This window comes from Erpetoichthys calabaricus, chromosome 2 (genome assembly GCF_900747795.2).
Source record: "Erpetoichthys calabaricus chromosome 2, fErpCal1.3, whole genome shotgun sequence".
Lineage (NCBI taxonomy): Eukaryota > Metazoa > Chordata > Cladistia > Polypteriformes > Polypteridae > Erpetoichthys > Erpetoichthys calabaricus.
The window spans coordinates 77,539,809-77,566,272 of record NC_041395.2 but is presented as its reverse complement, the minus strand read 5'-3'; the positions used below and the strand labels follow the sequence as shown (position 1 = coordinate 77,566,272).

General features: G+C 38.9%; 1 protein-coding gene across 4 annotated transcripts in view; it reads left to right on the top strand.

Moving 5' to 3' along the window:
- Positions 1–2,965: 2,965 nt before the first annotated feature.
- Positions 2,966–26,464, top strand: part of sema6e (sema domain, transmembrane domain (TM), and cytoplasmic domain, (semaphorin) 6E) — a 360,931-nt gene continuing 337,432 nt past the window's right edge. For 3 of the 4 annotated variants that reach the window (XM_051922749.1, XM_051922750.1, XM_051922746.1), the window contains exon 1: positions 2,968–3,179. The gene's annotated coding sequence lies outside the window, so the exon portion shown is untranslated. Of the gene's footprint in view, positions 3,180–26,464 lie in introns of all 4 variants that reach the window. The other variant, XM_028793962.2, reaches the window with a different exon arrangement.

The following is a 26,464-nucleotide window of genomic DNA, read 5'->3' as shown; positions in this document are numbered from 1 at the left end:
TCCCATTATAAATATTTTTTTTTCCCTTAGCCTAACATCTTTTCCTAACCTAACATGTAATTCTTCTAAAAACTCAAAGTTTAAATTTTGACCTTAGAAGGATGTTGCACTGTTGTCACACTAGTTGGAGACCATGTGAATTTTGAAGGCTTGACATTTTTATCAGCTCCCCTGAAATTGGCACTGAAGCTGCTTACTGTATATGAATGACGGAATGCCAGGTCATATTGTTGGTGACTCATCAGTGATGCCATCCACATGCTTGTCAGTACCATATTAAATGAAAATAGATATCTCTCCATTTTTAAGGCTTTTCCTGTGCAGAGCTGTTATGTGTCTATCCTGGGAGAAACTTCTCCTTTAATGGGACACCAGCCCACTTCAAATATTAAAACATTGTGTGTCTAATTAATAAAAAAAAAATCAGCACAGTGTGTAATGTCAAAATATAAGCCTAGACATCACTTAATATAATGCAGTTTGTTAGCTGGCTGATTCAAAAAGACACATCATATTTTAATTGCACCCTTAGTTAAAAGTGATAAATGTGATATTTACTGTTTTAAAATGACTTTTCATTGGTGCTTTAAATAGTTGTATTCTACTTTCTCTTCTTCTGAATCGACGCCAGGTTGAAGCCACCTTGCCCACATGGATTTAATTGGATGCATATGAAGACACCATTTCACAATGATGGATTGACTGCCTTTCTGAATTTTTTTTCTTCTTGTTCATATTACATACTGTGCTGATTAAATCACTGATCTGATTGTGATGTGTTTCTTTTATGCAGAACAGCAGAACAGGGTGTAGGGCAGAATCCCACCAGGATGAATGCATTCACTCATACCTGACTTATTTTGAGCTGCGAACTGACCTGCAAGTCTTTGAAATGGGAGAAAAATACCTGACCATCTGGAGTAGAGCACAGACACAAAGAGAATGTGCAAATTCAATGCATACAATGACTACGCCATAATTTGACCCTAATGTCTTAGAACTGTGAGACATCTATGATAACCAATGTGCCACTGGAATTTTGCAACTGCTTGTTGAAAAACAAATTAAATAACCACAAATGCAAGGAATGAACGGCAGTTGAGATACTAAAACACCATGTGTGCTTTCAGCTTATTTGGTTTCATCACACAACATTTGAATTCTTCCCTACTATATTTTAAAAATGTCATTGTGAAATTTTTACTTTTGAAGTCAACTGGTTGATGACATCTGATTCTAGTCTATTTTTGCCTATTTTGTCTTTTTATCTTATTTGTGTGTTACTGTACAGTACTGTTCATAATTCATATTTTTTCAGTTTTCAACTTGCTTTTCTACTGTTTTGTTACAAAAAAAGCTATTACAGCAATGTTAGTTTTTAAACAAGCCATGTTTACTGATTCAGTATGAGTGAGTTTTTGTGTGAATATGTACTGTGAAACCATCTTAACATATGGGCACTGGCTGGGGGCTCCAGGAGCATAGGGGCCCACAATGTTTCTGATGCCTAGGTATGTTTCTGTTTTGCTATCAAAACAGGGGCCCCAGTGCACTACCTTCCCCAGGGGGCTATGATAATGGTAAGACAGCCCTGGCACTACCCACTGCAACCAACTGAGATTCTGGCTTTTACTAACTCTTCACTTTAGAAAGTGGCTTCCGAAAACGAATTGATAAACTGGTTTTGTTATCGTTAGACCACAGGCTCCATAGTGGCTATCACCTACATTGAAAATGCATTCATTGATGATTTTACGTTCCTCATAAGTAGTAAAAACAATACAAAACTTCACGATGTATTGTGGAATAGCTGAGTTTCCAATAAAAATTTACTCCTCATCCTACAGTGTCTTTCACGTACCTAAGAAACGATTTCCTAGTCAGCCAAACAAGTTTAAATACGGGAAACTATGCTTTCTGTCCTTCCATCAATACCGAACCTACTGTCCTTCCACAGTAGGACCCGTGTATTCAATTTAAATGTTGCACGGTGGAGTCAAACCTGGGCACAATTGACTCATAGGGCAAAAAGTGAATGTGCGAAACGCCAGACCATCGCAGGACCTACTCATACTCACTCGTACTGGCGGGCAAACTTTGAGTAATTTAAAGTGCAAGTCTTAGTGGTACTGAAATGAAAAAAGAAGAAAAATGAAGGACACGTACGATCTCTGTAGAGTCAGTGGGCGGAGGACCTTTCACCCAGCATCCTAAGGAAACAGACCACCAAGCCATCCATCTATAGCTTTAATATGACAAAGTGCAATATTTTTTATTAGGAATTACGCTTTTTAAAGATGTGTTCATGTGTTTCTCTTTTTATTAATGGATATAGGAGTAGGCCAACGGGTGTAGAGGTGGCAGTTAATTTAATTTTGTGTTGCGCCAAACATATGTATATTATGCAATTAATGAAATCCATATTGATCAGTTCAGCGTATTTTCTGAGAAACTATAAAATGAAAAACGAGGCCAAGTATTGGCGTCGGATTAAAAAGATTAATTTCTCTTTCATGTACTTCTGACTCACAGCAAATCGCGTAAATTAGAGGCAGACAGCCTTCTAATAATTGTCATTATAAGAAGTATGTTGAGGAGAAGCCCAAACTATATATATTCAGGTCATTTTACTCTTTTAAAATGCCCTTACTCTCCGAGACTTTTCCACTGTTTTTCTTGATGCAACTTTCTTTAAACACGCCACACCTTTCAAGCGCACTGATTGCACTTTAGTTGTTGGAACTAGCAAAATAGGTATAATGTTGCCCGGGGGGTAAAAAGGTAGAGCGGGACGTAGATACTGCATATTCTTAAAAGATTTGAGAAAAGCCTCTTTTCAACTGCCAAGAGTTTAGAAAGGGTGCGCATATCTTTTTTTAAACTTCCCTCTGATTGGCTCCGAGCTGATGCAAATAAGAAAGTGGGCGTCACAATGGGCGGGAATGTGCTGCCGCTTCAGCTTGGTTTGCAATCAGTGTTATACTTGGGGACGTGGAAAACAAGGCTCTCTAGCGTGAAGTGCGTGGGCTTAGTACGTCTCCGCGTGTGTTTGCACGCTACGGATTACAACTTCCTAGCATTCGATCTGAAAGTAATCTTGTTTAACGGCTTTTCGACCTGGCAGGATTTGGGTGTCCGGCCAGACCAAGGAGTGTCACTGAAAAATACTGAACGAAAAGGTAATGTAGGCTTATTTGTTTTGAATCCCTGTTGACAGCATCTGCTCAGCATTTTTGACCGTGGCGAACTTTTTGCTCTATCATTCTGTCATACAATTTGTATTATGACCGTGCATGCAGAAAAGCAAATGCAGATTTCGGCATTCGTGAAAATTTCATATGCGGCTTTAATAAAAGCTGTTGGGAGATTCCGCAGGAGTTTTCCTTCATCATTTTCTATTGACATTTTGCTCTGCATGTTTGGTATTTTTTTCTGTTGAAGACATGATTTTATAAAGGTGTATTGGGCACCTTAGAACTGTATAAAAATATAATGTAACATGTCTGCTGACTGTGCTCCTGGCGCCACAATGATTCGCCGTCCCTTTAACGCACTTAAGTTAACAAAGTTGATCCCCTAACAGAAGTAGCGCTCTACTGTTTTGTACCGATCGGATCATTTAGCGCTTGGCGACTGAGCGAAATAAACGAAGATGCAAATAAATATGCTGTCCGGCATCGGTCGCCTTTTGCAGACATGTGGCTGAATAAACGCGATGGTTATTTGTCATTTCGAGAGCCAAAATGCAGCGCCGACCACTAAAGCAGAGCTCCTTGAAAATGTACCTTTAAACAAAACGTTCGAGAGTGCCAACGTGTCGCGGTTATTATCGTGATCAGATGTAAAAAAAAAAAAAAAAGAATTCAGCAGAAGATGCGTTTTAGGATTTTAAACCACAGGAATAGGGCTGGTTCGTTGCTGAATCGAAGTACTGCTGTCTGAGACAGTTTTCTGAAGGGTCACACTTTACCCCTTCAGCTATTTACTAAATCAGTCTAGCAGAGAAAAAATACCCCTTGGGCACAATAGGCGACCGCGGTTTATAGCGGGGTTTTTTACAGTTCACTCTGGGATGATGGCAGTTTATGAAGGTTACAACCGCTTAGCACTTATTCGGTTTGCGGTGAGAGCGAATCATACTGCGTGGAGACTGCACTTTCAAACAGAAGTGTACGACAGGTGAGGGTGTATTATTGCGGGTTGACATCCCGCATTCCCGCACCCACAGGACGACCAGTGGTTGCTGCCAGCCTGCCGAGAGGCGACAGCGCAGTGTACTGCGGGGCGATAGCTCTTTACTGCGAACCCTTTTACGGATGACTCATTCGCCTTTGAGTTATAATACTTGACTCTGGGGTAACAAATGTGGATTTTTGGGTAGAGCATCATTACTGTTTAAAAGAAACAAATTCGTTTAGAGTCCTATTGTTTTGTTGTTGACATTTGCTAATCGCCAGGAACACCGCGTAACTTACTGGGATTGACAGCTCCCTTAGTGCTTGATGGCATTGCAGGTTACTTCTTCTTTGAACGAAAGAAAGCCTTCTGTTGCATGCATTATAAATAACGATTAGTCCTGTGTGCATTGGTGGTTCTTTCCTAATCACAAATAGTCATTTCGGGATGTTACAGGCTGCAATAAAATGTAAGGCAATTTGGAGGGAGTGAGGAAGCTTGCATACAATGGAATCGTGTCACGGCTGCTTTTGTTATTCTCATAAAACCGCATATGGAGCAAATTACAGTTTGCGCTTGTTGCCAGTTTTGTGAGGGGCCGGCGAGTGAAGGAAGGAGAGAAGGGCTTTGTTTATTCAAGTACTGTACAGAGAGCAAGCATAAAGACTGCACATTTTTTAAATCAGTTTGTGTGCATACGTACTTCTAAACCAACTGACAGGCAGCACGACTTCCAAATGTTTTTTCTTCAATGTTCAACTGTAAGCGTAGATGAGATCTTCTTGACTGGTACCTTATGATATGCCTAGGTAAAAACCAGTCTGTCGATGATTATGTCAATTCCTTTCTTAATTTGAAATATTTCTAATTATTTTATAATGGTGAATTACATATGCATCTTATCTAGTATTCGTATGCATCTACATGCACGTCTTTCTTTCTTTCTTTCTTTCTTTCTTTCTTTCTTTCTTTCTTTCTTTCGATGCCCCCTTCATTCAACACGGTGTCTGTATAGTGTTATGTTATTTCTGCTAGTCCAGCCCAGCATATCCATTACAGTAACAGCAGAAAGGGGCAGCATCATCTGAAGTGCGTTTTTTGAATCGGACTAATTGTTTTCATACAGTTGCTTGTAAAGAAAAGGCAACATCGAGAAGAGTATGGTTCACATACACGCAGTTAGTTGAGAAAAAAATTAGAAACATATGTGCCACGATCACCCGGAGATATGCAGGGATTTTTTTTTAAATCGGAGGAAGGATGGCAGCGCGACTGAACACAAAGACGAGGTTTTAGTCATACAATGTCATTATTGCCTTAAGACGGATTCTCTTTCAGACGCTCTTAGGAAGGAAAATAAAAGGTTTTAGATATTGGTCTTTGGTCTCATGTGTGGAGGTTTTAGAGGGGACAGTACTTGTACTGTTTGAACCCATCTGCTAATGCTCACTTGGAACATGCTAGGTTTACCCATAGCCTTTTCACATGATACCACATTTCTGTTAATGCCATTGTTATTATTATCGCTTTAAACGCTGGAGACTTACTGAACGCTTTTCTCATCGCGCCGCTACTTTTTTTTTGATTCGGGTAAATGGTATGTAAATAACATGCCAGCGTTGTGGTAGAAAGTATAATACTTCTCTACCCAGATACTGTTTGGCTGTGTTATAAAAGAGCGAGTTTTATACTGTGCTGGCGGCATCTATAAATAGCATGCATTTTGATGTGTTTATATGCACTACTACTTACTGTATATGCGCTTAAAGTTTTATATAGACTGTTAAGTTTTCTATTTAGGAAGCGACACTCGAAATAGCCCTGGGCGCTGTCTGCCAGAGTAAACAACAGCGTTACAATGTAATTTATTTTAGATAGTTTCGTTTAACTAAACGGAGTAAACAGGCCGCTTTGATTAATGAATTTGCTGTCACTGAGGTGTCACTTTAATAATAGACTTAACCCCAAGTGCACACACCGCAGCCATCGCCGCTTGTGTTTTATACAACGCCGCAGGAAGCGCGCTCTCTAATGTGGGCAGTTCTGGGTTGCAGGAAGCCTTTCGGAGTGTTGAGTGTGATCTTTTCTTTGTTGTAAAAGGCATGCAAGGTTACCTTATAGACTATCATTATCAGTTCGACATAAGAGCGCCTAAAAGTGATAAAGATTCCAATTTGCCTTGACACGTGTTAAAGAAATGATGTTCCCAGAACTTACCGTTCTTTTTGTTTCTGTATAGAGGTGGCCAGAGTTCAAAATTAGTACTTATTTGTGATACATGAATGAATGGTTTTGGTTGGAAGTGTCTTCCTGCGGTACCGATCAGGAAAAGAGGGCACATATGATGGAAATAAAATGACACGATGTAGTAGCTTTACTATAACCGATAAATGTGTTTAAGCTACATTAGAAATTTATGTTTGCGACATCAAAATTAAACATATACAATTACACTACTTAATTCTGTAATTATTTGCTAAATGTTCGTTATTATCTTTGTTGGTAGATGAATAGATACACTGTGAAAAAGTTCTGTTTTGAGAACACAAAAATCTATCTATCTATCTATCTATCTATCTATCTATCTATCTATCTATCTATCTATCTATCTATCTATCTATCTATCTATCTATCTATCTATCTATCTATCTATCTATGTATGATATTTTCTCCGATATAACTTTTATTTAGAACACCATCCCATGATGCTATATTTGTAAAGAAATGCAATTCAGTTCTTTAAATGTACCATACATTTTTATAGCTGGCACACAGAAAGGTTAAGTGACTTGCTAAGGGCCACACACTGAGTGAAGGGTGCAGCCTTGTCAGTGTCTTACTAGACCACACTGCTTTACAAGAAGACAGATCACCTTTCCACCTCTATCCGTTTTCTTCCTTCAACTAGTGAGGTAGAATGTTTGGGGTGAGTGGCGTGTGAGCACAGAAAAAAAAAAATATTAGCTTCTTGTAAGAGGCAGCATCTTATGAAGCCTCCGATTTTTGGAAAAAGTTTTTTGTTTGGATCAACAAGAAATGATCAGTGGCCTCATGTGTGATTAGGTAGACTTTCTATTAAGGTGAGAACAGGTTCGGCCAATGTATTTCCTATATGATAGCTTTTAAATATACTGTACCAGTGAAGTTATAAAAATCAAATCAAATTATTTTTTATGAATCTTTGAATGTCTAATATTTGGGATTTAAGCATGTAACACATTTGTGGGAAGAATACTGGGCTTTCTCAGGCCCCAAGGAAAACACATTTGTTGATCATGGACACTGCCTGCAACTCTCTTACTTTAACAGTACACATTCGTTTATTCTGCTAGCCTCAGTTAAACATACTGAATCGCATTTTCTCATGGAATTTGTGTTGCCTTGATATTGATTTTGCATCTAAGAAATGTTTTTTTAGAGGAAAGAATTGAAAGCTTTGCCTCAGAACTCTAAAGAAGCAAACCATTCCATGTTTTCTTGGCCCTATTTCTGTTTGCCTGCTTTTATGTTTTCTTTTGATACAAGTGAAGTGAGTTGGGTGTATTGTGGAAGGCATAAAACAAATATTTATGAAAGGATATAATTATGAAAATAAAACTATTTCTCATATTGGAATGGTAGGTGAAGTATTCCTCACTGTTTAATAATTCATTTTTATTCACATTTAATTTTCTATATAGGAATATTTGCTTTAACTTGTTTTTACATTCCTTATTTTTATGCATTTCTAATACATTTATCCACCACTAGTTTATTTTAATCTTTATTTTTTGCAACTTTCTTTGCTTCTTCACTTTAGCTGTCTTGTCCCTCATCCAATATGTTATTAAACTCAAATACGGTGCAGGACTTAAGTATGGGTCTTCAAGGCATTCTCTAATGCTACTTTATGTCTGTATTATTCTTCTTGATGCCTTTGTGACACACTTTTAGTGGTGCTTTCTCAAGTCTACCATACATCTTAGACTCTATAAATGGTTTGGAGTCAACAGTCATTATAAAAAGCACTATATCAAGCAAAGATGTCTTGATTGCTTCTGTGACACTGACCTGGATAAGTGGGTTTAAAATGGATGGAAAATCAACTGTCAAGCCGATAAGATTTAAATGTAACTGTAGTACTGGATATTATTACATTTACATTGTGCTGTAGTATTCATGAGCAGTTCTTGCCAGGTGTTTCACTGCTCCATAATGGCCTTTGGAGGCAGTGTAAGCTTATAGTAGCTAAACAGCTGGATTTGAAACCCTAGGGTATTGGGTGCAAAACATATTACTGAGCAACTTGTTTAATGTTTTACTAAAAAAAAAAAAACTGTCACTATAAAGTGACAAGAATTATTAAGCACTTTGTTTTTACCATGAAAGGGACTAGATGTAATAGACCTTCCTTGTTTGTATTGATTTCTTTGTTGTTTGGGAAGGGTTAAGTTAATAGCTTGCATAACTATTTAGTTTGCACAGTACAATTTGTATTTAGATATTACCCTTTGTGTAAATTTTGATATAAAATTAGATTTTTTTTTGGTGATAAGAATGCTTGAAAGACATTTGTTTCAGCACAGTGTGTAACATAAATTTTCCAGATGACACTTTGTTATATGCTGAAACACTTCTTGCCGCCAGAACTGTTTCTATTATGTTTTGCAATGGATGGCAAACTACTGTCACCAAAGAGATAAGATACAGTAGGATTTCCGTTCGAGAACTTAAACACTTTGTTTTATAGTTTGTCACAATGTGACACGAACACTGCACAGTCAAATGATGTATAGATTTTTTTTGTGCATTGTATTAATTCCGATATTGAGATAAATGAAACGGTAAACTCTTTGTGGGTTTTTTTTTTTTTCCCTCACAGCCGAACAACATCATATGATTCTGGTGTAGTGGCCTGATTGTGGGGGAGGCTGAATATACAGAAAATGTATTTAATGACTTGCATCTTCTATATAGGAGCCTCCGATGCAGGCTGAATATGCAGAAAACTTATTTAAAGACTTGCATCTTCTATATAGGAGCTTCCGATGATTATCACATTGCATCTGTACACATTTCCTAGGGTATGGACTTCAGTCAGCTGTCTCATTGTCATTCTTGTTAGAGAAACTTGCAGTAACTGCTGTTTTGCCCATTAGTAGTCATTTAGAAGATTTGAATGTCGTTTATTTTTTATTAAATGGAAGCTGCAGCTTTATAATCTGGAAACCACTCGTCCACAAATATTCAGTTACAGTACTTAGTTTTGTGTGCATATATTCTTCGCATGCCTTCATACAAGGACATTGTGCTAAATCTTTTTAATACAAGTTTTAGAATGCATGCAGAGTGTGCTTTATTTCTTTTTCTTTCTTTGTCTCCTTACAGTTGCTGTCCAGCAGTACAAATTAGTAATAACCAAGACTGAATTGATCTTCTCCCAGGTTTGCAGTGTAAAGTAGACTGCATAATGTGACTTGGCCCCCTTTTAATCTGTGTGCCATCTCCTCTAAAGCGACATTACTTTTCTTGCTTATTGTATATTATGTGAAATACATCCAGTCTTAGATCTTCCAATCATTGTAAGTCACCCTAGTTTATTTCTTAGCTTTCGTTCGGTGCTTATTCTTGGCAGTTAGGGAAAAAAACATGAAAAAAGCAAGATTTACATTTTTGGCTCACTTAATCCTGTTGCCGGATTCTGGTTGCCTTGCGAAATATCAAGGAAGCAGCTGTACTAATTAAACTGGTATAATCTTCTGTCTGATTGGAACCTTCGGATTCCAATCACTGGATGAGAGACTGGATGTAGGCATTAGACTGAAATAAGAAGTGCAAATGGTGTCTTTTGGGAATTCATATTTAGTATCAACCTCTTTCCTGTTTAAATATTTTCTTTTGAGTTTTTATTCATTGTTTTCCAAACTGACTTTTTTGCAATACAGGATTGTGGGAGATATACCTTGAATTAGCAGCACTGAGTTGGGTGCCAGTCCATCATAAGGCACATTTATGCATAAAAACACACTGATTCATAACAGATCATTTTGCTTGGCTTATTAAACATTCATATTATTGTGATTGTGGGAAACAACTGTAGTACCTTCAGTAAACCAACAGAAACATTCAAACACTCTGGGACATTGAGTTGGTTCAATAACGCGCAGGCAATGTTAAACAGAGTATTACGATTGGACCTTTGCGTAAAACATTTGTTCTTTCTTTTACTAGGCTTGCTTATTCTAATGAAGAATAGTGGTATGCAGTTGCCTATGTCAGCAGCACGTAGCACAACACAAGAACCAACACTGAATGCCGGATATAGCACATTCTTTCACTCACCCATATGGAACCAGTAACCAAACTTACATGCCTTTGTGATGTGACAAGAGAACTCAGAGGAAAGAGAAGCATAGAACTTGGGGAGAATGTGCAATATTCACACAAACAGTGCTAGGCCAGGCTTTGAAATGTTTAAATAGTTTTTTCACAGGGTTGCTTTTTATTTTGTGTTTTTGCCCCGATCTTTACTATATATGCAATGTTTTTTTGATCTACAGTGATGGGTATTAAATAATACTTGCGTCTAAGAAGTGATCTAGAGAAATGTATAGCTGCCTTTTGAATATTTTGATGACAGAGCAGTAAACATCTCATGTGACTGGCAAACCGACTCAGGCAAGAGCGTAACGACATCAGCAGGATAGAAATGATGGTCAAGAAATAACAAAACGCCACAGCATTCCCTGCTGGGGACTCTCTGCAGTATGGTCACGTTTGTCAGTTGCTGTTAATGGCTATCTGTCTTTTCTGTTATGATATCCTGGAATCAGTCCTGGTGGCTCTCAGTCAGAACAACGTTACCAGCCAGTGGTTGTCTTGTCTTCTGTCCAGCCTGGTTTACGCTGAAATAAAAGACTGCAAATCTGACAGCTGTAGCATAAGTTCAGTCATGAGTGAAAAAAGACACATCCACAAGAACATATTTTGAGCCATTAGGCCTGCCTTTCTGAGGCTCTAATTATCCTGTTAATCTGAACAATCTTCATGGTGTGAATCCTGCTCTGCCATGTTCTAGGAAGGGGTGCACATATTTGTAGTCACTCTGATCAGTCATCAAGTGTTGGGAGTTTTTTGGGCAGCTTTATCTTAAGAAGCCTCTTTGTCAAATTGAGAATAAAATAGTGCTGGTGCAGATCTAGAAGCAGGAGTAGAAGAAGAGCATCCATAATTTGAAAGCCTGTTTATAATTTCTAAATCTTGTAGTAGCATTCATATTTTTAAATGAAACTGTAAAGTAACTGAAGAATACTTTACAGAGAGGATTTTCTGTTTCCTGCTATGATCATCAGACGTTATTTTGCGCCTGTGCTGCATGTTCCCTGGGCAAGTAATTGAGAAAATATCCATCCATCTATCCATCCATCATCCCTTCTAGCCTACAGTCCACCACTGTGTACATGTTGCAGAATACAGGACAGGTGATATTGCTCAGTAGGGAAATTAAGGGCTGCTATGTCTAAAAATGCATTCCCAGATATGCTGTCCTTTTTAGTATCCTTTTTCATTTATAATGCATTTAATTAAAAGTCCCCATCACATATTGTACACATTGTGATCTCTGTGCCTGGGGTATCGTTGCTGTAATTCCACAGGACCATGTTAATAGTGGATGTATCACAAACATTTATTAAAATAGTTCAGCTCTGTACACCATTTGAAATATACTTATGATTCCTAGTGGACTATTTCACTGTCTATAGCCACAGCGAATATATTACAGATTAATAAGGCAAATACATTGGAAGCATTTTAAGTTTTTGTATGGGGAAAACAAGTCTAAAGAGCTTATGCTTAAACTGTACATGAAGTTGCATCTGAAACAATGAGTGAAATTTTGGTCTCCATTAGTAAAACAAATTAAAAATCTCTGCATTCAAGACAGGGGGATATAAGATTTTAATGTAAAGCTGAACGAACTGAGCTTTTTAGAGACAAAACCATGCTAGAAGTATCCAAAATTGTGAAGTGAATATATAAAGTTGTTTCCTTTATTTGAGCTTGCATTCTTCAAACACATCATAAAATCTGACAAAAAGAGTAGCTTTAAATATGTGTTGCAAAACACTGGTTATTATTTTGGAGCCTTTTACAATGTCCAGTAATGATGTGATTCCTTCCTTCCTTTAGCCTTTTATTCTACACCTATATTATGTCATTTTTCTGTTTCCCTAGCATTCCACCAATTTCTCATATTTTAGGTGCTTTGTTTATTTTCATTCCATGTATCCATCTGTATGTTGCCCATTTGCTTGTTTGTCTATCTATCCATCATTCCTTATCCATGTACCTAACCCATTAAATCCAGTTCAGACAGTACATATAGTTAATATCTGCTTCATTTGTCTCCAAATAGGTAAGTAGTTTTAACACCTACTTCAAACTCACATGATACAATATTCAGCATTCCTTTGTAACCCAGTGATCCACCAATCATGGCATCTACAGATTTGTGATGAACGTGTTTTGGCTAAATTGGTTTGTTGCTGAGTGATGATTACTGTTTGCTTTGTGTTGTTTGTTTGTATTGATGTTTGATTTACAGGGGCTTCACCAAATCTGAGATTTCTTTGATTGTGTGATTAATTGAACTGATGAGATGGCTTGGCTCAGAGTGACCATCTTGCCATGAGTTAGAACCAGTGCTTCTGTCATTGTGCTGCTGACTGAAGGTCTCAGTATGATGATGCTGCTCATTCACATGAAGCATGAGTTTGGGCTGTCTTAGGCCGGGTTTATACTTCACGTAACGTGATACCTGCTCCTGTGGACGGTACTGCTACGCAAATGTTGAACTGTTCATACTTGTGTGCGTACTTTGTGTAAATCTGGAAGATTTCATCAGGTGGTAGTACAAGATATTATCATAGTGAGAAAACGTTCGGCTTCGCTGTGTTGTGAATTGCCTGAAACATCCATTAAATTCTGAGGACACCTTGCGACAATATGTCTGAAAAGGATGTTCAATGATTACATCCATCAATCCAGGGATGCACCCATTCCAGCAAACATCGGGCGTGAGACAGAAACAATTCCTGGATGGGGCATCAGGTCATCGCAAGCACACCCATACACTAGCGTGATTTTAGCGTCACCAAATCCCCAAACCTTCATGTCTTTGGAAGGAAACCGAAGCACACTGTGGGAACCCACCAGGAAAACATGCAAAATCCAAGCAGGGAACACCAGGAACATGACTCCCTGCGAGGCAGCAGCACTACCACTCTGCCACCGTGCCACCCCCACATGTGTAATTATTAACAGTATTCATTATTTAAATGAAGTTCACGGTTTATATGCTAAATTTAACATACATACTTTAATGCATGTCATTATGAAATGGATATCAAGTATAAATCTACGGATTCTAAATGTGCAGAGGGCTGGAATATCATAAATTTAGTGTGTTCTGTGTGGCGATCTGTTGCTGCTTGCCGCTTCTATCAATTCAGGAGGAAGCCCCAGAAGCACGTAGCAATTAACAACTGGGTCGGTTTTAAGATGACGTTTACGATGATCTACTTTAATGATAAAATAAACTACAAGGTTAAAGTGGACATTTTGAGATTAAAGCCAAAATTTCCACTTTAATCACAAAATACACCTTTTCATTGTGTCCTTAATTTTTTTCTCGGGTGCAAAAAAAAAAAAAAAAGATGGCACAGATAATGGTATGTGAGACTTTTAAAATGTATTGTGTCATTATGTTGGGGAATATGCAACGCTTGAATATCAAAGCACCATGAATGCATTTGTATGTCGGCATTTTGCTTCACCACATCGAACCATTCATCATACATCAAAGCACGCATATCGATCCTGTACGTTTCGCGTAGCGGCTTTCTGCCACATGTAGATAGTAAACAAAGACTCTGATGTCACGTTCCAACTTAATCACATTGCGCCTCCCCGAGTTTTTGCTGGTATTTCAACTTGCACACGCGTCGTGTTAATTTCTGAGGACGTGCTCAGAGGATGCGTCAAATGAATGCTGGGCACACGCGGCAGCTGTGATGATTATGCATACACATTCTAAGCGTGAAGTATAAACCGGCCCTTACTGTATCAAGATGTGTCTAAAAGTCTTCTGGTGGTGCATTGGTATTCTGTCCAAAAGGTAATACAGAACCATAGAAATTTAATTAGCATCTTTTATATGAGCCATGGATTCTTAAACTATTGGTCTAATGAAGTCTGAATTTGGGATGTTCAGAGTTATGATTGACAGTAGTGCACAATGGGAAAGTACACATACGGTTTGTGAGGGTGTCTTGCTATAGCTCATCTTGGGCATCCTGCGATTCTTTAAAAAGGAGAGATGTCTGTTGGTGGCAATTCACCAAAGGGGAATGTGATGACTATTGGCAGTGATTTTGGGAATCGGAGGTACAAAAAAGGCAAATTCGGGACCAGAAGAAAAAAATAAAGAACCACTGATATGAGCTATTGTCCAGTAACTTTGGTTTTTCTTCCACATTACAAAGACATGTATGCTTGATCAACTGTTTTTGTTTATTTCATTGTGTACCATCCTTTCTTTTCATTTTCTAGAGCAGGAGTGACCCACCAGGATAATATCTGGACAGAGTGGATGCAGGTTTTCATTCTAACCCTTTTCTTAAATCAGTGAACAGTTTTGTCTCCTAATTAACTTCTGTCTCAATTTTAATCAACTTTCTTTGTAAGACTCAGCCCCCTTAACTGTTCCTTTTTTTTAATCAGCATCCAAACAATAATGAGATACGAAACCAGCCAACACATGACCAGCAAGCAACCTGTGCACATCTAAAATACCTGAAAATAAAGAAAGGTGAAAATCTCACTAGTGTTGATCTGCTCAGGTCTACAAAATATTTTGATGATGATCTTAGAAAAAGAAAATCAATAGTTGTGGAGTTGTTTGCTATGGCAGAAGGAGAGCACAAGCACAAACAAACCATGGAATTAAATAACAGGTTTAATTAACAAGAATCAGCTTCTAATTAAGAAACTGGTAGGAGTGAGATTGGTTGGACTGGTTGAATTGGTGGCTTATTTCACATCTCATTTTTATTTGGCCATCATTTGTGAAGCTGAGAAGCAATTCAGGGGACTGAATCTTAAAAAAAAAAAGTGCCAATTAAAATGAAGGGAAAAAGAAGACATTCACTGGTTAAGAAAGTGGCAGGAATGAAAACCTATAGCTGCTGCTGCACTCAAGGTTTAGCAAATAGGTTTAATACCAATAGGTTTAGAAGCTGTAAAAGAATTACTATCAATCAGTGCATCCTCACCTGGCAGAAGTGGTTTACGTTGGGTTGTGCATATCTGTTGAGTGTTTTATCTCTTAGCCCACTGTTGAAAAGACGTTAGGAATATGGACATGCAGTGGCCGGCTTGGGTAGAGGGAAGCCAGAGAGTAGTAATTAATTATTGTAATGTCTTCCTTTGTAATGTAGGGAGCAATCTTGTTGTCAAGGTGGCTCAATAAATGCAAAAATGTTTGCTTTCCATGTTCTGAGAAATCATTACATGTCACTGCTGCTCAAATTGATGGAATCAGCCGCCAATCTAAATGGAATATAGTCTGCCAAGGCTGCAGCTGGTTTAATAGAAAAAAAAAGCAGCCTGATTTGAATGTCCCCTAATCATACCAATGTCAAGGGGTTTGCTGCCTATTAAGTGAATTTGAAAGGAATAATAAGGGAAACAAAGAGAACTATAAAGGTCATCATATTTTTATGCTGAACCAGGATGGCAGTAGCACTGGTATAAAAATGAAAGACAGGGAAAGAGGAAGAAAGGAAATCAGATGCGCTCTATCAGCAGTAACCATTGCAAGGTGGAAAAGACATGGTAGTGCCAATTACATACTGAATGTATGTGAATGAGTATGGGGGCACGTATAGGTATAAGTCCACTCTGTGTGTTTGTGATGTCCATCCATCCATCTTCCAACCCGCTGAATCCAAACAGAGGGTCACGGGGGTCTGCTGGAGCCAATCCCAGCCAACACAGGGCACAAGGCAGGGAACCAATCCTGGGCAGGGTGCCAATCCACCGCAGGACACACACAAACACACACACACACACACACCAAGTACACACTAGGGCCAATTTAGAATCACCAATCCACCTAACCTGCATGTCTTTGGACTGTGGGAGGAAACCGGAGCGCCCAGAGGAAACCCACGCAGACACGGGGAGAACATGCAAACTCCATGCAGGGAGGACCCGGGAAGCGAACCCGGGTCTCCTAACTGCGAGGCAGCAACGCTACCACTGCACCACCGTGCCGATGTATATGTGATAAAAGATTTGATATGAGTCAAGATTTTAGATTTTAAAATGTCATTTAGGGCAGTAGGTGGGCTATAAAAAAAACAAAAAAAAAATGAGAGACACACTGAGAATGGCTACTTATCTGGATGACTGCTTGAAAGTGTTAAAATAATTCAAAGACAGTGGGAGACAATAAGTCATTGAAGAGAGATGCTCAATGTAGTAGACAGCAGCAGAGAGCCCAATGTGTTATTAGTGGTCCCCTGTTACCGTGTGTAACTGGAAGGTGATCAGGTGTTGTCCAACTCTATTGACTGGTTCAGCACAGTGGCCCTTAGAAGAGATCGCTCTGGGTTTACTCGAAAGTGCTCTCGGACTGAGGTTATAAAGCCACCTGTTTCCATCAGTCCTTTCTAACTTGGAAGGGGTAAGAAGGGAGATGATGGTTCACCTGGTGGAAGGAAGTGAAGCCATAGTTAGATCTCAAGAAAGTGAAGAAAAAAAGAGATTTTGATATATTGTACATTTGGTGGGTATGTTAGGCATCCTGCCTAATTATTGTGTTGTTAGGCCCGGTGGTTTTTGGATGTCATTTTTAGTTAAGTGTTAGTACTTTTTAGTCTTCCTGTTTTGACCACATTCATTCTTTTCATCTCCCTGTCCTGTTAAACATTCCACTTTCAGATGTGCATTTCTTCCAGCATAGGCATAATAATATGTTAATAGTATATTCAACCTGTCATTTGTTTTAATGAATATAGGATTAAGACAGTTTACAAAACAATCAAACCATCAGTTTTATATGTTGGTTGTGAGATCAGAGTTGTGAACCAAATTGCCAGTCTGTGACTGTGACTAAGCCTGAAATAGGAACAAGGATTGTAGAGCTGTGAGACAGGAGCTAAACACCACCATATTGTAAAACATATCCTACTTAATAAACACATTTAATACAGATATAAAGTGATGCAAATGTTGAGAGAGTCTTATCTAATTTAAGTAACTCAACATAAGTGAGAGATATGGGAGTCCGTCTCAGCTCTACATTTACAATGTCTATTGTTCGGTAACGTGGTTACACTTCTTTCTTTCATTGCTGTTCCTACAGGAAGGTCATTACTGAACAACAGATTGCAAAACCTGGTGTTCAGGTAACTACTTCAGCTTCCTGTCAGTAGACCTTTAAAGCATTTTCTTGCTGGCTGTGCTTTCTCTCTGCAGATTCAGGAATAGGCCTTGCCCTTTTTACAAGTCTTCTGCCAAATTTCTGTTTTTGGTTTGAAGGTGTCTCAGTTTGAAGCAAATGGACCAGCACTCCCACTGGTACGACATTGTCAATACCAGCTTCTTTTCAAACTTATGGGTTGCTTTTCAGAAGTATGAAATGTATATTTAGAAGGGCATTCCCAGTGCCTTATCATGTCTGCTGCTCCCTAAATGGACTTTTTGTAGTTGGTAACTTGCTAAGCAGGTCACATAAGAAATGTTTTGATGAGAATAGGTTGTGTAGCTCACTGTGTTATAATATACTGTGGTGGACACCTCCACGCTGGGATGACCTGGGGAGCAAGTGTGAATGTTACCACCCCCGGAACGCTAAGATGGCAGCCCTCATGGGTTGCAGCGGTGACTCGGACTCCCTCATGGCTTCATGGGAGTTGGAGTTTGGTGCAGCCTTGTTGGGATCCGTAGATACAACTGCTGCTGAGCCCTGGAGAGCAGCTCTTCCGCCCCACCCGGAAGTGCTGCCGGAAGTACATCATAAGACACCTGGAGCACTTCCAGGTGCCTTATATGAGGGGTCAGCAGACATCACTCAGAGAGCCAAAGACAGGAGAAGGAGGACGAAGCTTGCCGGATAGAGAGTGCTGGAGAAAGAAAGACAAAGAGAAGAACAAAGAGGGAAAAGGACTGAGCACTAGTGCTGTTGGTTTGTGTACTGTAAGGAAGAAAATAACATGTGTTTTGGGACTTCTGCATGTCCTGTGTCTGTCTGTAGCCGGGCTAATTATATATATATAAAAAATCCAATGTCTGTCTGTCCACTTTTCACTAGAGAACTACTTAACAGATTTAGACTGGGGTTTTTTCTATAATTTGCTTGAACATTCCAGTTTATTTTGCAGGTCATCGCACTAAGTATCATAGTTTGCTTTCAGGAGTGATTTATTTGTGCTAATCCGAGACAGAGGCTGTGGGCTGAGGGGAGGGGGAAATGTAATATCAGGAGTAGGGAGCCAGGCAGGGCCCTCCTCACTCACACGCCAGCTTCCGTTCGAGTCTGTGTACCTCTCATGACGTGTTGGAGCGTACCTTACCTCCGCTTAGCTAGCAATACCTGATTGTTTATTGATTTTTAAAGTTTATCCTGTTCACTACTACGCGGATGGAGCTGTGCGGGACAGCTAGTAAAGAATATAATGAACCCATTTTGAAATTAAACCAGTGTGTTTAAAGCATATTATGAATAATTCTTTCCAAAATGAAAAAAAAATATCAGTAGGTCTCCTTCTTTTCATAGACATAACATTCTCCAGGCAATTCAGGGTCATTATAAGTCAGAGTCTTTCCCCGCTGTATTCATCTCAAGTTAGGGATGCAAGTTCATCACAGGGCCTAATTTGGAATTCCTTTTAACCGAATGTACATGTCATTGGAATGTGGAAGAAAATTTGAAGCATTATTTGGAATGCCTGGAGGAAACTCCATGCAGACCAGGAGCAAAATAGCATCCCAGGATGCTGGATCTGTGAGACAGTATTGCTAACAACTGTACCGCCGTGTTGGACGTGTCTGGAGAAGCAAATTGCTGTCTTTATTGTTAAAGAATTGGTGTGAAAAAGGTTTTGTTACGAACGCAATTTGTATAGTGAAGCATATTTTTTCTGAACAGACAAGAAAAAAAAACCGACTCATCAACCCTCCTGTTTATGGCTGCACTCTTTTCTATAATTAAATGCAAAAATGGTTTGGGAAGTTATCCCAATATAAATTGTGCGCATGGCATAGCCAGTGGTGTACATGAGGTAACTGGTGGAGTGCTAGTGGTCTTGTTTGGGAATTAAAAGCAGGTTTCTTTTCCCATGTGCGGCTGCTGCTCGGATTAAATGTTTGGATGCCAGCTTGCTTTTCACTCGTCTCTTTGCAGTTTCAGCTGCGCTGGTGGTTTAGTGGCTGCTGCTGATACCAGGAGCCCATTGGACTCTGCCAAAGCCTGATTCTTCCTCTCCCTGCTTCTGCCGTCCTTTTCAGTATCCTTTCATGCTCCCAATTTTCATCTCTGGAAATGAGTTTTGAGCTACAATGAGTGATCGGGCTATCTGAAAATCGCACCCCAGCCTCCTTGCAATGTGCAGACCTCCCTGCACTGTTAGTGTTGGTAATGAGGCATTAAGGCAAGGGTGTAATTTTATTTTCAATTTCCCATCCAGCAGTTTGTCATAAATGATGTGGCGTTACAGGACAGCGCCAATGACTGTGTCTTCATAATGGATCAGGGTAATGAGCGCTGAAATAGCCTCAGCCAAGGCAGGTTGCTAGACTCAAAGTGTCTGGAGACCAGATGCTGGCGGCTCTCTTTTCCCTTCAACCGCAGCACAAGCACCTAGATGTGGCATTGGAAGGGAAAAAAAGGCATATGACTAAAGAGTGTGTTGTTGTTCAATATTTCAGGTAGGAATTACGTTTTACATGAAGAGATATTGCTAGCAAAGGAACAAAGGCCTTGAAATGTTCTCTTTGGTAGCTGGTGTTGTTTGTTATCAAATGAGGTGCTTACAAAAGATTATAATGCTCTCCTGATTGACCTCTTATGAATAATTTAACAGTTCCCTGTTTAAGGGAAAGATTGTTTATGTATTTTTAAAAATATTTTATATATCTTTATATATGTACAGTATAACCAATTTTATACCTATGTATATTCCTATATATTGCTATTATAAAACAAAGGATTTTGTTTTAGCATCACCTAAAGCATGTCATAGCTTGAATCGTGATAAGTTGTGCACTTTAAGTTTCTAACTTTCCTATTGGCTTTCTGCAGTCTATAGGATGATTAGAATGACTTACTACTTGTTAGATGTCTTTCTTATCAACGCCTGTATGTACTGTATATGTCTGGGTGAATGGAGAGTTCACCTGACACTCTCCAGTAGATCTATTGAATAAGCAAATATATAATACACTGAGCCCTTTGCAGAGTGACATTGGAACATTTATTTAAAAGAAATCCACAACATCTGCTCCACTTCACCTTCTTTTTTTAGTTTACCTTACTTTCATTGTTTATAGTTTACAATTCCTGCTTTTGATTGCCATTTCCATCTACCATTTACATTTATTTCAGCCATGCCCTCCAGCAGCTAGAATTGCATAATGCTCACCTTGGTTAAAAACATGTCCTACTGGAGTAAGATACACAACCTACTTTACAAGTAAGTTTGTATATTGAAAATTCAATATTATTATTATTATTAATGTTGTATTTTATTTATATAGGATCTTTCCCATACTCCAAGCAGTTAATAAATCTTTAGTGCCTTTCTTGTTTAAATTGCTATGAACATTAGAAAATATCGGCATTACAAAATAAATTAAAGGATGCAGACTACCACTTTATCTAGATGTTTACCATCTGAACAAAATATACATCATTGAATGTGCACTTGATTTTGCCAGGAAAATGGCAATCCTGTTGAGTGCTGCTCCACTAAGGCAAAGTACTCCATGACTGGCACTAGCACAATTACTTTCCTTCCACAGACAAGCTCACTTAAACATATTTCAGGTTTCTGAGGCCCTGCAACCAGTCCCAATAGCAGTGAGTGTAACATATGGGCCAGTCTTAAATGGAGCACTAGTGCATCACAATACAGACTGGCCAGTTTGGAGTCATCATATGACTTAACCTGCACATCTTTCGAATGTGGGAGCAAAACACAGAACTAATGTTAAAGCTGAACAAATGCAGTGACAAAACTGTTATTTGGCCGCATGCTTCTAAAGGTTTAGCACAACTCTACAAACCACTGTACCAATGAGTCATCTAAAGAAAATCTGTAAGACTGAATTCTTATTTCTTTTGTTAAAAGATCCCAGATAACCTTTCATTGTTGCCAGGTATCTGGGATCTTCTTGTGATAATAATTGTTACATAGCTTTGTTAATTTTATATTGTGACTCTTGCTTTTTGGAACTGTCTCCCTAGATCTTTGCATGAAACTCCAGTAGTGGCCACATTTATACAGTGTATAATTAGTATGTTGATCAGATATACAAGTAAGACTCTTACTGTATCCCGCACACATGACAGTACTACTGCTACTTCTACTACTAAAACTGCTTTCCCATTCAGAGTTGTGGATATACCTGAACCTATCCTGACTGCACTGAGTGCAATTTAAGAAGCAACTCTGGATGAGATACCAGTCCATTGCAAGCAAACTCATTCACACACCAACAGAGCCAATTGACATTTCATACATACATCTTTGAGATCTGTGAGAATATACCCAGGAGGCGAATGTCCAGACTCTGCACAGACTCAAACTTAGGACAGTAAATTCATGAGGTAGTAGCACTAACCTGCATGCTTCTTTGGTCATATTCAGATCATCCTTAAAATCCCACTGTTACTTTCTTGCATCTCAGATGTCTGTAGTTTATTTTCTAATTGTTTCTTTTGTATTGATTGTGATGACATGTTACCTTCTATCTTGTACCATAGTCTGCTTATCAAAGCATACTTGTTCCTAATTTTCCATATAGCGAATGCTCTTGTATTTTGTCTTATTGTTTGTAGTTCTGCCCTTGGTTTATTTCATGGTGTAGCCGATGAAGAGTTCTATATAAGCTAAAAACTAATTTGTTTATAGTAAATTACACAAGTAATATTAACAGGTATTGGAGTCACTTGCATTTTATGTACAATACATGGCTACATTTAAAAACATATTTGTTGTGTTGTGTAGCCTTTTGTGTTTTAGTTTTGAAGTTTGGAATGTCATTCATTTTGCGTGTTTTACACATGGCTTTTTTTTTTTTTTTTAACCTTTATTTATTTCTTTGGTCTTTAATCTTAGTGTTTTGTATAAAGGTTTGCCATTTCTGCTCCTTGTCTTTCATAGTTGAGCTCCTCTTCCACAAAATGTTAAGAGTTGAGCTCTTTCATAAGAACGTCTTCACACATTAGGGCTTTTATCTTGTTTAGTGTTTGCCCTTTTTTTCCTACACACAGTGTAGCGCTTTACCGTCGTCGGAGGCACTGCTGGTGAAAGGAACTGAGCTTGTGAGCAGTCTGTTTCGTGTTCCTCCAGGTTTCATTGGCATAGATGGCATGTCATACAGAGAGAATATTACAAATGATGAGGTGCTGAAGTGGAGTAACATAAGATCACTGGAAGAAGACATTGTTACAGAATGCAGGATGCACTTAGCTGGACACATACTACATCTTCCCACTCAATGCATTCCAAAGCTTCCCATACATGGATTCCAAAGAGAACAAGAGAAGCTGGCAGGCCATGTGCCACTTGGAGGTCAACTTTTTTGGGGTTCCTGAAAACTGTCGACCTATCTCTGCATGAAGCTGAACTCCCTGCAGCAGATCAAGTCCATTGGAGAGCGCTTACTGCCAGATGCGCCAAGGAACGTGGGAGGACTTAACTAACCAGCTAAGTGTAGCACTTTAGCATGCCTCACAGTGCTGCCTGCAGTCTCAGCCCCTTTGTAACGCGACCTCGATGCTGCTGACAAGTGCAGCCTCAACACATGGCTTTTAAGATACCCAGCAGAATCAAGCAGGATTTGCTCTTTGTTTTCATACTTTGTCGTTTATCTCCATCAAATTCTTAAAATGTTAAACATGGATATAAAGTTGAAAGGAGACAGAACAAAACAGTTTGAATGATATTTACCAGCATATGACTATTATGTTCCAGTTTGGCAATACTTATAGTCTAATATCCAGTGCATGATAAGAAAGTGCTTTGCTTTATAAATAATTCATTGTAAAGTTTAATTTTAAATTCATAGAGCAAAATGCACACAAATAAGGTCTTGGAAGTGGTAAGTGGGAGTGAGCAATCCTTCAAAATGTATTCATTCATTTTTTGAACTCCATTACAGGGTCATAGGAAGTCGGTGGCAGTGCCGGCAGCGTAGAGCACAAGACAGGATTCACCTTTACAGGGCACATTCGTGCAAGTCTAACTTTCAGTTGTGAATGGACCACATACAGTATGCATGAGCCATTGTAAAAATTTAGTTGAAATTTTTATTCCAGGAAAGCAATCAGTTAGCTCATTTTTATAGTGTCTTTCAGACTGAGCGCCAAATACAAAGCAGAGAGCCTCTAAAAATTTGTATTAGTGGTTGGAATAGCTAGAAGCAGGTTGCTGATTCCTCTTAAAGGGTTGGCATCAATAAATACCTAAAAATACAAAGAACATTTTTTCACAACCAAAAAGAAAGCATACAAATTTTAAATGAATTACAATAAAATCATATCCCTAAAAAGGGATACATATGAATTTTACATTGACACTTTCATAAGAGGTACACCCACAAAAAAGGGGCCTACGAAGTTTTAATTGAATCACATTTTTTACCTTGTAATAAGTAGGAGTTCAGTGCAGTGTTGTTCGCTTTAAATTATGTGTTAAATTATTAAAAGTGTGTGAGAATTTCAGGTGTGCATTTGCTTGGGGGCCAAAGAATATCATGTTATTGCATAAATGCCAGCATCAGATTCTCACCTCAAAACAACTTTCACCTAGTTTTAGATGGGGGGCATGTAATATTTAAGGGCTTCCTTTGCTAAAATGTTGTCAGTCCTCAGCTTCTTAAATGAATTGTACTGCATGACTGGTTACAGGAGCTATTCAGACTAATTCCAAGTCATGTATTGTGAGTAGAACAAAGTGAGGGTCATTTTGGCAGCCCTCAATAATGATTACACGGGTCTGTGATTCGTATACAGTAGCACTCTCAGATGGGCTGTTGGGTCACTTGGTGCCATTTCTGTATCACTGTGGACCGGTTCTGGTCTGTTGAGTATTTTGTGAAAAGCAGTGAATTTTCACATCATGTTTATAGTCAATGTGAACACTTTCCAGATAACATTTTGAACGAAAAATAATGTCATGTACTGTTCTATGCACGTGTAGACGTAATCTGGACACTCAAAACCCTAAGGGGACCCCTTATTTAACTGCCCCTTTTGCCTTCTGATTGAATTGTATTCAATGTGGACACTTGAAACTCCAAGGACAGCTTGCATCTACAATCTACAGTGAGTAAATCCTTAAGGGGACTCCCCCCTGCCTGCTGTCTGAATTAAAGTTCGTAAATTTACATGCTCAAAACTTCTGGGAGAACTCCGCCATCCAATTTAATGTCGGTAAATCTGGATAGTAGATCCTCACTCTATAAAGGACCAGCACATGTGTATTTCAACAGCTGTAACTGGTTGGACAAATTATGATAGAGAGTAAATAAGTTTATTATATTTTTAACCCCCTCAGTCTGTGAAGATTTTTTCAGTCTTCTGCGAATCCACAAGTCAAAAAGGTTGTAAACTGCTCATCTCTATGTTACAAACATCTTACTGACAACTGCTGGCCTGGAGGAATTTAGATAGGCTACTGTCAGCCCCTCATACTCTCAACACTGTAAGGGTTACCTGCCTTCTATTTCACTAGACACTGGGTGGCCTTTTCTGATATCCTTTGTGATTTGTGGAGGACTTCTGAAGGCAATACAAGTAGATTATTCCTCAAGAATTGTTTTCCCATGGTTTCATCTGTTCAGACAGAGCTTCCTCCACTTTGGTGGCCTGTCTACTCACCTAGATGTCTACTCCAGTTGTTTGTGCAGCCAGTAACGCATCCCGTGAAATCCTGGTGGCATTTCCATGTGTCTGAAATATGTCCAGAAGTGGATTGTTTCTTGTGTGTCAATTTCAAATTGGAGACAAGGTGTCGCATTTTGTGCACTACTTTGCTTCTTAGTCAACAAGAAAATGTAATCAACATGGCCTAGCAGAATTAATATGAGTTTTTGCTGGTGTGCAGCCTCTTCTATGATGTATATTGTAGAGCACTACAAATGATAAGCTGTGCTGTCAAAGACTATGAGAGGCAGTGGGCTTACTGTATGTGGCTGTAATTAAAGTATCATATCGGCTCACTTAAAGATTCTTAAGTGAAGAAGACTGGTAAACATGGTGGATAAGGGGAAAAAACAACAGAAAATGGTGATAAGCTGTGTTGTGTTGAATTATGTGTTTATTTAACTATGTCTTTCCTTCCCGTCTTTCATTAAAACGGTGAAAGATGGTCATTATGTGCTTCTGATGTTCCCTTTGAAGGAGGAAATACAGGAAACAACTTGGAAGCTTTATCATTCCTTCTTTGCTTAAGCACAGTGCCGTTTCACAAAGTGCTTCCAAAAGTCATACAATAAAATATTTTATGTATTTGTTTTCTGCCCCCAGGGCAGCATGGACACCAGGTTTCAAGTCTCAGGTGCTCTGTACATGGAATTTGCATGTTCTTCCTGTGTTCAAATAGGTTATCTCTGGTTGCTCTGGTTTCCTGCCACAGTCTAAAAACATGGAGGTTATCTGAATTGCTAATGCCAAATTAGCCCCTTATGTGTTTGTGTATTCACCCTGAGATAGGCTCAACTTGTGGTCCTGCACTGAAAAAGCCGGCCTAGAATATGGATGAATGGATGGATTTTCTGCACCTGATATGCTGAGCTACAACATGTTATGATGGGACTGAAGGTCATCTTAGGGCACTTACATTAAAGGTGAGCCAACCAAATGTCTTTGCATTGTGAGAGCAAAGCATATTCCCCTGAGGAAATCCAAATGAACAAGAGGAAAAACAGCAGATCCCAGACAGTAGACAACACATTAGCAATCCAACTGGGATCTAAACACTGAAGCAAAGATAACAGCCAACACAACGATGAGAAACTA